The sequence below is a fragment of the Cygnus olor genome, chromosome 5, assembly GCF_009769625.2.
Source record: "Cygnus olor isolate bCygOlo1 chromosome 5, bCygOlo1.pri.v2, whole genome shotgun sequence".
In the NCBI taxonomy this organism is placed as follows: Eukaryota; Metazoa; Chordata; class Aves; order Anseriformes; family Anatidae; genus Cygnus; species Cygnus olor.
The window spans coordinates 16,747,166-16,760,687 of record NC_049173.1 but is presented as its reverse complement, the minus strand read 5'-3'; the positions used below and the strand labels follow the sequence as shown (position 1 = coordinate 16,760,687).

Below are 13,522 nucleotides of genomic sequence, written 5' to 3'. Positions count from 1 at the left end.
AAATCCTCCGCCACTCTACTCCAAAGCCGTCCCCCTGGGGTGTATGTTTTACTCTCTTCTAAAACACTGGCACTTCCGCTGGTCAGTGCTGTGGTTTATTTGTTCCCCCTTGCTACTTGCCCAAATTTTTTTTTTTCCTTCCCATATACATTTCTTTATGTGCCTCTGCATCACAAACTGGTGTTAAAGCCAGAGGGACAGCTGAATCTCCTGAACTGCTCTAATATCAAGCAGAGGCCAGGGGCTGCCACAGTGTTGCTCCTGCAAAGAGCACAGCTGCCTGCCTCCTGGAAAGCTTCCTCTCTCATCTCTGTGCACCTCGGAACATGCGCTTGTGGAGACAGCACATGCGTCAGTGCTCCTGAACGAGGGCAGGGGGAGCAAAGCTTTTGCCACAACTTCAGGTGCCCAGATTAAGAATGCAGGGGTAACGGTTAGCTGCAGGATGTGGAAACTTTTTTTTTTTATTCAGTTATTTGAAGTTGAGCTAGGGCTTAGGTTTTACATTGCGGAGAATTACTTTTTCTTTGGGGATAAAAGTTGAAAAATTGAATCCTGCCATCCTAAAAATGTCATTTATAGAAGTATTACTGCTTCACTTGTATCCTATGCCATAAAATTTGATTTCTTTGAGGACAAGCAAAATGAAGCGTAGTATAAAAATTTCACTGTGAGTTAGCTTAACTAGAAAGCCTTTTATGTCATGGTTTTGGAACTTATTTGCTTACTACTTCTAACTTAACACTAACTTAACATGAAGGACATGTTCAAAGACACAGCTCTCTGATAGGAACAAGAGTAAAATCAGTTTCCACTGCTTTCATACAAGTAAGTGGAACAGCGTAATCAAAAATTAGCTCTCATTCTAAGAGCAGGAGAGCTGCCAATACATATGCAGCAATCGCTGCAGCCATGAGGCTGGTGCATTCCTGTGGTGGATATTCACATTATTTTTAGCTTGAGTTCAGTCACTGTTGAGCTGTAGAAAGCATCGTTTCTCCATACTGCACCATTTTGACAGGAATGCACTGGGCAAGCAAATGATCGTGCTTTTGCTTCCTTTCTCATTTAGTGTAAGTAGTTTGGCTTTTGAGTTTAGAGGAAACAGAATGGATTCTTGTTTGTAAAGCCAAAGGACTATATTTGGTGCGAGGGGAGATTACATCTGTGGTGTCTCAGAGTAACCTAATACATTAGCTTCGATTTTTTGTTTCTGCACAACTCCAAACCCTTTCTAAAGTTTCTTAGGAAATAAAATTGTATGTTTTCAGAATGCTTTAAAAGAGTTACAACTAGAATCTGAGCTTTCCTGCTAAAGACACTGCTATGTTTGGATGGCCTTAGCTTAATAAAGTGCACTTCAATCTTCCGTGTTACTGCATAACACTGCGTAAGGGTAGGAGACCTCTGAGAGTGCGCAGTGAGTAACTGCAGACCAAAGATGTTATCTCACTTTGTAATGCATGTTTATTGCAAACAAAGTGTTACACTTCCTAATAATGTGTAAAATACGCCAGCTGTATAGCATGAAACCACTGTAGACTGGCAGAGATTTTCCAGGCATCTAGTCTTCAGCTTCAGAAAATTAAGGACTCTTTAGTTCTTCCATGCTTCCTCAAAGGAGGCTTCAGCCTCCCACTGAACATCACAAGGAGGGAGATAAACGCTCCTGATAGCTACCTACTCTTTGAGTCTGTATGAAGTGCAGCAGAGCTGGTGCTCTCCCAGTGTTCAGAAGGAGTAGTTGTAATTCCCCTGCCATTCAAGAATCCCCTTTTGCAGCTGTACTGGGGACAAGTGGCTTTGATTTTGCTGCCTGGCTCCTAATATTTTCTCCCTGAGTTGACACATAAGCAAGGATCTGTGTAATCTACCCCATGGAGAACTACTTACCCCATTTTGACAGCTGACCGCTCATAGAGGGGATGAAGAGGTGGGAACAGGTTCTTCTCCCTGTTATGTCAGTGCAGCCCATTAGACTCCGCAGACTTGATTGTTCTCAGCAGGACACAGTCAGGTGTAAAGTGAAAGCTGAATTTGCCTTGACATACATAACTCAGACTTTACAAAGATTCTCCCTTCCAGTTAAAATTCAAGTTGCAACCCATCTCAGCTTGCTATTTTAGAGCACCTTGCCAGCTGCTTCTTGTGCTCCATATGAGGACTCAGCGCAATCTCAGCATCAGAGTTGACACAAAGGAGCATGCTCTGTGCTCAGAGGGAGATGCTCAGTGATATGATGGTCCTGTGCTGTCTCTACAGTGGTGCCTGTCCCTCATTTTTAGTATATGCAGCTTTAAACAGCAAGTTTTACTCCTCAGCTTTTTGTAAAATTCCACTCTCCTGCCATCTTACTTTCCATATGATATCTGAAGAGGTTTTCCCCAGTATAGTGACGATGGTACAGAGGTTGCAACCCAGCCTCCGGGGTCCATATATAGATGGCCATTCACTGAAGCACAAAAAGGGAAGTTTCCTAGCCAAATAATGGTGCATCATTGTTTTGATCTTTCCTTTCCCCATATCAGATCTGCCTTGTTGATATTTGATGAAATATTTAGGGAAGTATATTTTTTTTTAAGGGGAAACCCGGATTTAATTGTGATTTTTTTTATTTTTTATGGAAATCCCCAAAGAGTCCACTAGGTAGGAAGGTCAAGAAATCAATCTTTCCATTTTTTCCTAGGGAGTTTTCACCTGTTTCATGAAGTAGCCCTCAAAATCATAAAATAAGAGAATAAAGAGACTGGATTTTAAACATTTCCTTCTTGTTCTTCATCTTTGGTTGTCCTTCCTTCAGAGACAGGAAGGCCAAAGCCTGGTCCCAGCAGCAGGTGTGGTAGTGACCCAAGAGCAGATGCCATGTGGTTCTTCAGAAGATCAAGAAACCCAACTACATTCCAAGTCTAGGATCTCTATGGTTTTGCTTCTTGTCCTGAAGGATCCCTTACTTCTTACTCAGATGCACCATAGCACAGTGGAAATCTTCCAGAAAGAAGGCATGTTACAATATTTCTTCCATTTAGAGACACAACTTTGGGAGATACCTCTCAAGCTCTGCTAAAATCTCAACCACTTTGGGTGCTTTCAGTTCTGAGAGTCATGCCACACTTCTGCTTCACACCAAAACAGAGCCTTAGCCTCACGTACCTCAAGATCTGAGCACCATTTCCTTAGATTCTTACCTTCAACTGTAATTTCATTTTTTCAAATTCCCGTGTCAGCTAATGGGTTATAACCTCAGGTCTTGATTCTCCTTCCCCTTTACGTGTATATGGCCAGAAATGATGCCACATATCAGTGACATTGCAGCAGTATTAAAAAGAAACGAATCAGATGTGGGTTGACCGTATACTACTGAGGAGCCCTGCCTATATGCTTTAGTGTATAACATGTAGTATTTGTTTTCTCAGCTCTTCTGTACCAAAAAAAAAGAGGATGTGATTCCTTTCCAGATATGTAAAATGAAGGTAAATAGAAGAAGTATCTGCAGTTGCACAGAATAGAGGAGAGCTTATTATTATCATGTTTTATAGAAATAATTATGGAATTAATTTGCCAAGTCATTACTGCATAGTGAATGCTAGACGATAAAGTGAGGTGACACAGTGTGAAAATCAGACTACTTCTCTGCTGAAGAAATTCTTTTCAGAGGTGTGAAGCTACATGCAGAGAGGAGCCACACAGACTGACTCCACATGGGTTCCTCCAAGCTATTTCCTTCTGAAACCTGCTCTGAATTCCCGGTGTGGTGCTTCACTGAGAGGGATGCTGGACTCTGAGATACACAAATATGATGACCTTAAATTATCTGAAGCATAAACTAGCAAGAATTAACCCTCCAGGTTCCCAGGTCTGCTCCTGTAGTCCTGACACAGCTTCAAGCCTAACCAGCTGTGGAAGAGATGCAAAACTGGAGCCTGGGTATTTAAGGCTGAAATTAAACAGCTATTCTTCATTTTTCAGGCTTCACCCCTATTGGCACAGAGTACTGAAAATGCCTTGTTGAATCTGCTCTTAAAAATATCCTGTGCAGTAACATCTCTCCCTCTGGGAGCTCAGTCATTATAGATAGACAGAGGAGGCAGGTGCTGGACCTGTCATGATGGTGACCCTGAGCTACAAACACTATTTTCCCTTGAAGTCTGTATGAGCACATTTCCCCTTGCATTTGTGAGCTTTCTGTTCCCAGTGTGGCTTCAGTGCCACCTTCATCCATCCCTTGCTCATCACACTGTACTCCAAGTGACTCATTATTTTCCTTTTATTTCTCCCTTCCCACCATCACGGCTTAGCTGCTTCATCTCTTTGAACTGGTTTTATTGCTGCTGCTGTATTTCCCGCTGATCTCAGCAGGACTCAGCTTCGCCATCCAGCAGGGTTGTTCACAGGACAGTCGCCCACCCACTCCTGCAGGAAAACCCTGCAGTGGAACCTAAAATCTCCACGGGGCTATTTGGGCATAGCAGAAGGTTTGTATTCTGCAGTGTCCATGTCCATGTCCATGGCATTGCCTTTCTCAGAGCCTTCTCGCTTGCTGGCAGCCAGTGACTTGTCCTCAAAACATTCTCTTCCCCCAGGGGAAGTTCCCACTGAGGTGGGGGTGATGCAGTGAGCAAATGACTTGGCCTGAAGCAGTTTGTCACTCATAAAAGTGCTGACGTGGCAGAACGCCTTATTTGGCCTTTCTTAATTTTAGATTCAGCTGAGGAAGTGCAGGCTGGATCCAATGCAAAATGCTTGAGGCAGACAGCTGAGATTTAGCAAACTGGAGTAAAATGAGTCAAATAAAACACACAGCACTGGTTTACCTGCCCAGTTTATGTGAAAGTTCATGAGAAGCTGACCACTTTGTGCATCCACCACCTGCCGAGTCCTGGCCATCAAGACAGCGACAAGTCACACGAGGTCTAGAGGTAGCAGGCCCTGCTGGGGTGCCAAAACAGCAACGTAGGCAAGCAAAGGTGTTCCTGTGCACACGAGATTTTAAGAAGTGTGAAATCAATCAGAAAAAAAGGAGGAAAAAATTTAAGGGCTAAGCTTTCAAAATCTACTTTCTTGCCTTAACAGACACAATTAGTTGCAGTCCCTAATGCCATGAAAATCAGCCTAACCCTCAACAGACAGCCCTGTCCATCACTGCAAAGCTACTTCAGCCACTTCTACATTTCCATTCCTCCTTGCCAAGCACAGATGGGAAACTTTTTGATAATTAGACCAAAGCCATTTGCACAGGATTAAAAGGGCATATACAGTTGTTCTGACTGGCCTGTATAGGTAACAGATAGTAATTAAGCAGTAGTAATAAGGCAGCAGTATGTTTACAAAGGGTCATTAGAGTAACGTGGGGATGGACTTTGCACATCTCTGCAGGCTTAGCTCTAAACAAAGCTGCTGGAAGCCCAGTGAGCACGCCTGGCACGACGGCAGAGCTTAGACGCAAGGGATGCAAACTCCTCCCGTGTCCCAGTGTGGGTTGGCAGGTCCACATATGTGTGAGGGCACCCACGGGGTGACGCTGGGCAAGGCATGGAGGAGGAGGCAAACTGACTAGAAACAACTCAGCAGATGCTCTTCGTTGGGCCAGACCCCTTCGGATGCTGGTAACGGACTTGCCTATTGCCCTTTGTTGGCGCCCTGGCCGCTGTGGCCAGACGTGGCCCACTATGGCAGATTTCCCTATTTTATTTTGTTACCATTTCTTTTAATACATGTTGCTGAGGCTGGATTAGCAGCTTTAGAGCCCAAAGTCCTTGTTGCTTACATGGCATAGGATGATCAGCAGTGTCTTCTCACACAATCTCCAGTAAAGTACTGCTCAGATGAGATCATGGGAAAAGATGGGAGGACATCTCAGTCACTGCAGCTTACTCACAGTCTAGCTTCTCCTTGAGAGTAGAAGGTTGTGTATATGATCTTTGTGATATCAATATATCTGTGGAAATGTTGGCAGCTTTCGCAACAGCCTCATCAGTTTTGCAAGTCTTTTTGTTAACACCCTGTCTGCTGGCATCAGGAAGCAGAGTGAAGATACGAAGAATTATTTTTTTTCTTTTTTTTCTTCAGAAAGAAAGCAAGCTTGTAATCCTCACAACTGCAGAGTAAAACTAAAAAATGTAGCCGTAAAATTTTCTGTAGACTCAGAAAACAGCGTATATGGGAAAATAACCTATAAGAAAACAACCCAATTTTAAAAATTCATTTTAATAGCGTTTAATTTTGATCCGTTCTGAATTGACATGAACATGGAAAAGATGGAAATCTCTGCTACTGAGTGAGGTCAGAATCTCCAGATCTTTCACTTGTTACGTAAAGCAAACGAACTGAAGTATGTGCTTATATTCCTGACGCTGACTTCTAAGATGAAGCCATTTATTTGTGTAGCACCTTCAGATTTTCACTGGAAGTAGAGATGTAGGTTTTCCAGGCATGGCTGGATGAAACCTTGAGCAACTTGGTCTGACCTCCTGGCTGACCCTGCTTTGAGCAGAGGGTTGGGCTTGGGCTAGAGGCCTCCTGGGATCCCTGCCAGCCTGATGGTCCCACGAGAGGGAACTGAGCAGTGACACTGAGTCAGTCCACAGGCGAGCTGAGGGCGGATGGCACGTCTCAGAAGGAAGAGCAGCAAAAGCCGTTCCCACCCTCTAAGACCCATTTGCTGGGAGAAATATCACTAATATTTACAGGGGGTGGTGGAGCAGGGTGGGCGTGAAAGAGAATAAATAAATATTTCCTAGGTTAGTGTACCTCCGGTGACAGCCACAACACATAACCTTCCTTTCTTTGGTAGATACCTTGTGTCTGGGGGAAAGGAGAGAATGTGCTCTGCCTACCCGATCACTGCGCATTTCCAGTTGTATTAGCCGATATGATATATCTCAACGTGCTTGAAAAGGTCCAATAATGCCCTGCAGATGAAGTTTAATGCCCCTTGGCATATTGCAGGCTGAGGCAGACTCCATCATGTGGCCTTAATAGCACTGAAAGGCGTCTGGGCTGTTTTGTGCAGGTGCTAAAGGGACTTTTCAGTTGGAGCAGGAAAATATGAGAAGTAAGCGTTCATCCTGTCCCCTTTGCAAGTGGAGCCTCTGGAGACAACCTCCGGCTCATCACAGAGCAGGCAGAAAGGTCCGTCAGAAAGCACATGCAGTTACTTCTGTTCCCACTGGTTCTTCAAAGGGTCACTTTAGCCGAAGTGGCCGGCCTCCTTGAATGGAAACCCTGCAGCTTTCAACACCGGAAAGAAGAATTCTTCGTACTGTAAACTCGGGCATGAAAAGCATGGTAGGGCTATTTATAGTCCTGATTTCCTCTGAATAGATGAGAGGCTAAACCTGACATTATGGGCTGAAAAGATAAAGTTATTTATATTTTTGATGCCCCATGCTGCTATTCAGTGATAAAGCAGACAAAGAGGGAACTGCCATGGCAACCACTTCATGAACCACCCTGCAGACTTGTCTACAGGCCAGAAAGGTCACTTAGCATCTCAAACTTCAGGTTTACTGTAGAACGTGATTTTAGTGTGTATATATATATATAGAGAGAGAGAGAAAGCAAAAACATTAGTAGTCTCAGTAACTAGTAGCTAGGGTACCGCAGTCACGACCTCAAGCAGATGGAAACGGGTGGGGGCACAGATCATAGGAGAGGCATGGGCCAGGTTTCAGATGAGTTCAGGCTGTAACCCTGTGTCAACACCACTGTCACAAGAAGCGCTGTCATCGTCCCTCATCTGCCAGGTACATGTGTCCGTGCCCTCGTGCCCCTCTGCCACTGTAGTGCTCTGCCCCGTGTGGCTTGCGGCCATCAAGGAGCACAGGCGTGGGGGGCAGGAATGGGGCAATGCTTCGTTAGCCAGTGGTGCTGCCATGTGCTGGGCTATGTGAAATAAACCTAGAGGGAAGAAGGAATCGATATTGAGGTGTAATCCCAACGACGTCAGTGACATCACACCCATTTCATAGACTGAAAGCTGAGGCACGGGTTGCTGAAGGTGTCCACCACCAGCCCTGAGCAAGCCCAGCTCTGGGGTCAGTGCCGTATTTACAAGGCTGCAGAGAGGTCCTTTGCCTGCCAAGCACTCAGCGTTGTAACCCTGCCTTGCTCAGCACTGCTCAGACTTCTGTGCTTTCTGTGTACCCTGACAGGCAACTCTGCTGCCATAGCAGGAGGCAAGCCAATTTTTCCAGCTTACTTCAGAGGGATGTTTCCCTTTATTACTATTTGATGGAGTGTGTGATTGAGGCAAAGTAAGAAACTATTGTCAGCTCTGGACCTGACTAACTGGAAAAAAGCAGAAATGTGCTGGAGAAAATAATAACAGAGTTATCAAAGCCCGTGGGAGAAAAGCTCCCTCCTCTCTTCTCCGACCAAAAATGGCTGATTTCCCTAATTCTATCATAATTAATGAAATCGTACATTTCAGCAGCAGAACTTGTCCAAGACTTTTTTTTTTTTCAAGATTAGTTGTTCAATGAATAATAAAAGTTTGTGTATTTTTAGCAGTGGAAGCTGGAAAGGCTGAAGACATAGTTCACCTTACGCTTCAGATTTTAAGCAGTTTAATTGCACATAAGGAGGCCTTGGGGCATGCAGGCTAGTATCCTATTTTCCCTATAGTAAATGAAATTACTCCTGTTCAGCGAGGTAGGCGCCTTGCCATTACGGAGAGTACACTGCCGAGTGCTACCTTGTCAAGCAGTTCCTGTTGCTGCCGATGGTTTGTCTGCAGTACAGCTCTGAAGACGTAGAGCTACCCTACTTATTTTCAGATTGGCCTCGCTCAGACACAGATAACAATCTGCCTGCATCACCCAGTGTGCAACATGGGCTAATTTCCCCTGTTTATGTGTTGTTTCTTGATAACGAGAAAAGTCTACCATCACTTACACAGCTTCTCAGGATGAAAAACCTAACGTCAAAGTGAGTCTGCCCCACGGCGCGGCATCACCAGGCAGCTTGGCCCCAGGCCTGGCCCCCAGCTCAGGGCATGAGGTTTTGTCCTTGCCTTCTGCTGGATCTCACCTGTATCTGCAGCCTAGACATCCTTCTTGAGGTTAGTCAGCCTGCTCATGGCAAGGATGAGCTCTCTGTTAACCCCATCATTATTAACCCTGAAAATTGATTCAGTTTCAAGGAGTTCCCACTGGGGAGACCACTCTGAAGTAGGAGCCCAGAGTCTTGGTTTGGTAAGAACCATGACCGAGGCCTTGGGGGATATTGTAAAACATGGTATGAGGACACATTTTATAACCTGTTGTGCAAGTTCATAATTTCTCTTCTAAATGCAAGCATGCACAAGGAAAGCAGAAAGTCTCACCAAGACTCCCTTGCTTGAGCTGAGTTCCATGTCTCTTTGACACACTGCTGATTTTAAATGTAAAACACTTGTGCAGCTGCTTTTTCAAGATGTAACACCGCCAGGTTTCTGTGTGGTTTGCAAGTTGTTTTGGAAACATTCTGGTTACTTATAGCAGTCGGGTTTTTTTTTTAAAAAAAAAAAAGCGCTCATCCTGAAAAGTTACCTCCCCTCTCTCCATGCAAACATTTTCATTTTTAGCCTTTAAACTAGTAGGGTTGTAGGGAAAGAAGCTCTCAGTCTTGTTAGCTTTGTTAATCCTCACTTTTTTTGCCTTGTTTTGCACTCCCAAGAGGCATAATGCAAAATCTGTGTGTAATCAGAGCTAGAGAATATGCATGCTGTTCTAGAATAATATTGGTTTACCCTACTCTGCTTAGTACCTTGAACTTTAACTCAAAATTAGCTTATCCATTTTAAAAGAGCAACTCTAAATCTGTACCCACAATACCATTGCCCTTGTCTGAGTAGCTAAACTGGAACAAATTATAAATATTTTTTTGCCCTTGAACAGTGTTTGCTATATGAAGATGTTAAAGAAGAATTTAGGCTTACAAATGCGGTAAATAAGAGGTGCTCAAAGTACTATGAGAGCAGTAAGGACCTCTTACTTTGACCTTTGAGTAGGATCCTCAGAGTCAGTGAGAATACAGTCTATCCTACTGAATAGTTTAATCAGAAGACCATCTTCAGCCACTTGGGCAATTGGGCAAGATCACTGCCCTTGGAAGCAGACATGTCACTTTTTACATCTATTGCCTGCCCTGCTGCCTCTGACGTGTCAGAGTGGGCTAGTCCCTTTCCTCACTCACCTTTGCGAAGTGTGGTCTTTCACCCCCTTCCTGGAAGTCTCTCACACAGAACGTGGTTCTGGGTACCAGATGACTTCCCTTAAAAAGTTTAGAAAACTTCCTTTTTCTATATGATTAACCTCAGCTCTACAGTATTACATGATGCACCTCAGAGCCAGAGAAATATACTTTTTTCTCCAAAGTTAACAGGAAAACAAATGGTGCTTGGTAAAATATGTACACTTCATATGTTTTTCCCAGAAGGGTCAATTCTCAGGATTATCTATACAGCCTAGAAATCGCTGCTAGGAACTAAAGCCCCAGAATTACAGCATCCTTTCTTGTTACACAGGTCCTTTGTATATCTGAAAGCTTTACTTAACTCACAAGGTTTTACCAAGGATATTTGCCATCTGAGAGCAAGTACCTATACTCAGTTTGACTTCTCAGCCCCAAGCCCTGGCAATGTGAATCACCACGCTGGGCGGCGTAAATCTTGTACCACCATTGTAATGTATAGGTGGATGCTGAGTTACCCATGAAGATGTGACTTCTCTGGGAATGATCCCACAAAGCTCAACCGCTTACAGCAGGGACCACTCCAATGAAATGTGTCACCCTTCTCCCCTTGGTGTCCTTGGAAGCCCCCTCAGTCCTCAGCATTTCAGAGAGGCCACGTTTTCCCGCCAGTCCCTGCTGTATGAGAGCAAGAAAACAGACCCTGTAAGGCTACGTCTGAAACTCCAGGTAACCTCATGTTGCTGTCTGGTAGTGGGAAGGAGTCCTGGATTTTTCCAGCCTCTGGCTGAAGGAACATTGCAAACCAGGTATAGGATTTCCACAGACTTCAAGATGTTTATTTGAGTTCTGCAAAAGAAACACAGGGTGAGGATATGACAAGGAAGACAAGAGCTTTGAATCTCAACAACCATTAGCCAGATAGATTGTGCTCTGCTCTTAAGCCCTGAAATGACGGGTAGTGCCCATGGGTCTGCCAGGACTGTTCACACGGATAGTTGCAAAGAAAGCACTGAGGAGCTGTGACACTTTCCTTCTGGCAGGGATAGCTGTGCTTGAAGTACCCTTGAGAGCTTGAAGTGCCCTCTCAGCGCCTGCTGAAATACTATTCACAATAAGGGGGAAATAGAGCAGCGAAATGACTGTAACGCATTCCTGCTCGAGCATCCTGCAGCAGAGGCAATGAGTCCAGGCAGCAGCAAGAATTTGTGCTGAACTAAAGGCATGGAGTTTTAGTGTGCACCGAGGTGCTGCCCATCTGCTTGGGTGAACGTGGGTGAAGCAAAGCACAGTGGGGTGGCTGAGACCCCCGTGGCTGTGAGATGTGAGGACGGTCTTTTTTTCTTAGCTCACTGTGCACAGGGAATCCGTGCACTTTGCAAAGTGTCTCCTCTACTCCACTCTGCTCTGGTATGACAGGACTGCAAAGGCATGTATTTTGCACCTTCTTTTTTTTTGCACTGCATATTCATAATTTCATTCTGCCTAATACAATTACACCCTGTGAAGAACGTAGTTTAAAGGCAGATTTCTCTTACAGTCTAGACCCAAGCTCATTAACACTTTATCACTTTCATAATTCATTAGTTTCAATTTCCCAGGAACTGCCACCAGCAGTGATTTTTTTGTCATTGCCAGAAAGATTAAACTCCGTAGGAAACCATAAAATTGTAATCCTGTGAGAAAGCATGAGTTGGATGCACAACAGAAGACTGTCAGAGGTCCAGAATAGGGAAGTTTCTGGTTTCTGCTCTTTCTTGTTGAGGAAAAAATAATAATAAAGGAAAGAAACAACCATCAGTTTCATGAAAGAGTCACTAGAAAAGACAAGAAAGACATAATAGTCCTGGGTTGCCTAAGACAGCCGAGAACTGTGCAACAAAAAGGAAACTACATCTTAGACATCAAATGGAAGAAGCAGAAACAGCTGATTACAGGAAAAAAAACGTGACGGCCTTGAGAAAAGAGAACAGATAAACACTGACAGTGTTTTACGGGAACACAGCACAGGTCATACCGTGCCATTGAAAAAGTCTTTGAAAGGTAATAGAAGAAGCAATGTCAGGGACAGATATGGGAGCTTGCACACAGAGCTCTTGTAGACATGAAGACACCATGAACACTATAACGACTTCTGCCAACATAATCTAATCTTCCCTCTCTCTAGCTAAAGCTCTTTCTCTTAATACCACCAGCGGCCTAGTGCATGAAGAGGAGCCAGCAGGACTTTGCATGTGCTCAGGGAACAGGAGCAATGATGTGAAGGGTAATGTCACCCCCTGACATACCTCAGGAGAGCACGACAGGTATGAGAGCTGGGCCTGCGCAACTGCTCCTGCCACCGGCTGTGTTCACACCTTCCCTTGGAGGCGTAGGAGCATCGGCATCTGGAAGCAGAGCAGTCAGTAAGCTCTGCCTCAGAGCCATCCCACGTTTGTAGCGAGTGAAGGGCTGAAGGTAGCAGAACAAGCAGCAAAGCTGGCCGGTGCTGTTTGCTGCCAAAGGTCAGAGCAAGCAATGTCATGGCAACTGAGGTATCGAGTGAGAGACATATCAAGGAGAGAAATGCCCAGGAGAGGTCTGGTTAAAGGACTGTGGAGTTATCATCTTAAATCTTAAAAAGTGGAATCACTCCCATGACAGCAAATCTCATAGCTTGCCAGAATCTGGAAAGATACAAGCACATCTCAAGCACATCGAGGCTGGACCTCTGAGGATGGTTGTGTCCTCAGTAGTCCCATGTAAACACAACTGCTGTAGAATAAGAAATTCACATATTTGAATTCAGATGTCTCGAAAGGATTACACAAATATCAAAAACAGTGAATGGGACTAACAGCTCCATTAGAGAAGAAGAAGTTGAGGTAATTGGGTCCCATGAGCCTGTATAAGCAGCAAGAAGACGGGAATTGGGGTGGTTTGTCCATGTGACCAGAACAACAGGACTTGCAAATGCAAATCTGCAGGGAAAAATCAAAGAGGAAGGGAAGGCAGAATGCCCAGGGACAGTATGACTCAAAAACATCAGCATCCAGATAAATGATGGGGAGTTCAAAAGAGAGAAGGAAACTAGAGGACAGATTCCAGTCAGTGCCCAGAGATGACATTCTTCAGAGCATGTTGGTGAAGTGAAAGGGAAGATGAAATGATGATAAATATTTATAGCAGTGGGTAATCTGGCTATGTCCTGCTCTCTTACCAACTAGTAAAAGGGCAGAAAACAGAGCACAGTCAACAGAGAACCACTAGCACATGTTACTAAAGTTTCCATCACCCCTAAAAAGTCACAATTAATTCCAGTATCTTTGTTTCAGGCTGCTTAAAGCTGGCCATTGATCTCCACATCTCCCCT

General features: G+C 44.4%; 1 protein-coding gene across 1 annotated transcript in view; it reads left to right on the top strand.

The window, feature by feature from the left end:
- The window catches only part of RIN3 (Ras and Rab interactor 3), a 75,324-nt gene that overhangs the window by 25,042 nt on the left and 36,760 nt on the right, over positions 1-13,522 (top strand). The window lies entirely within an intron of this gene.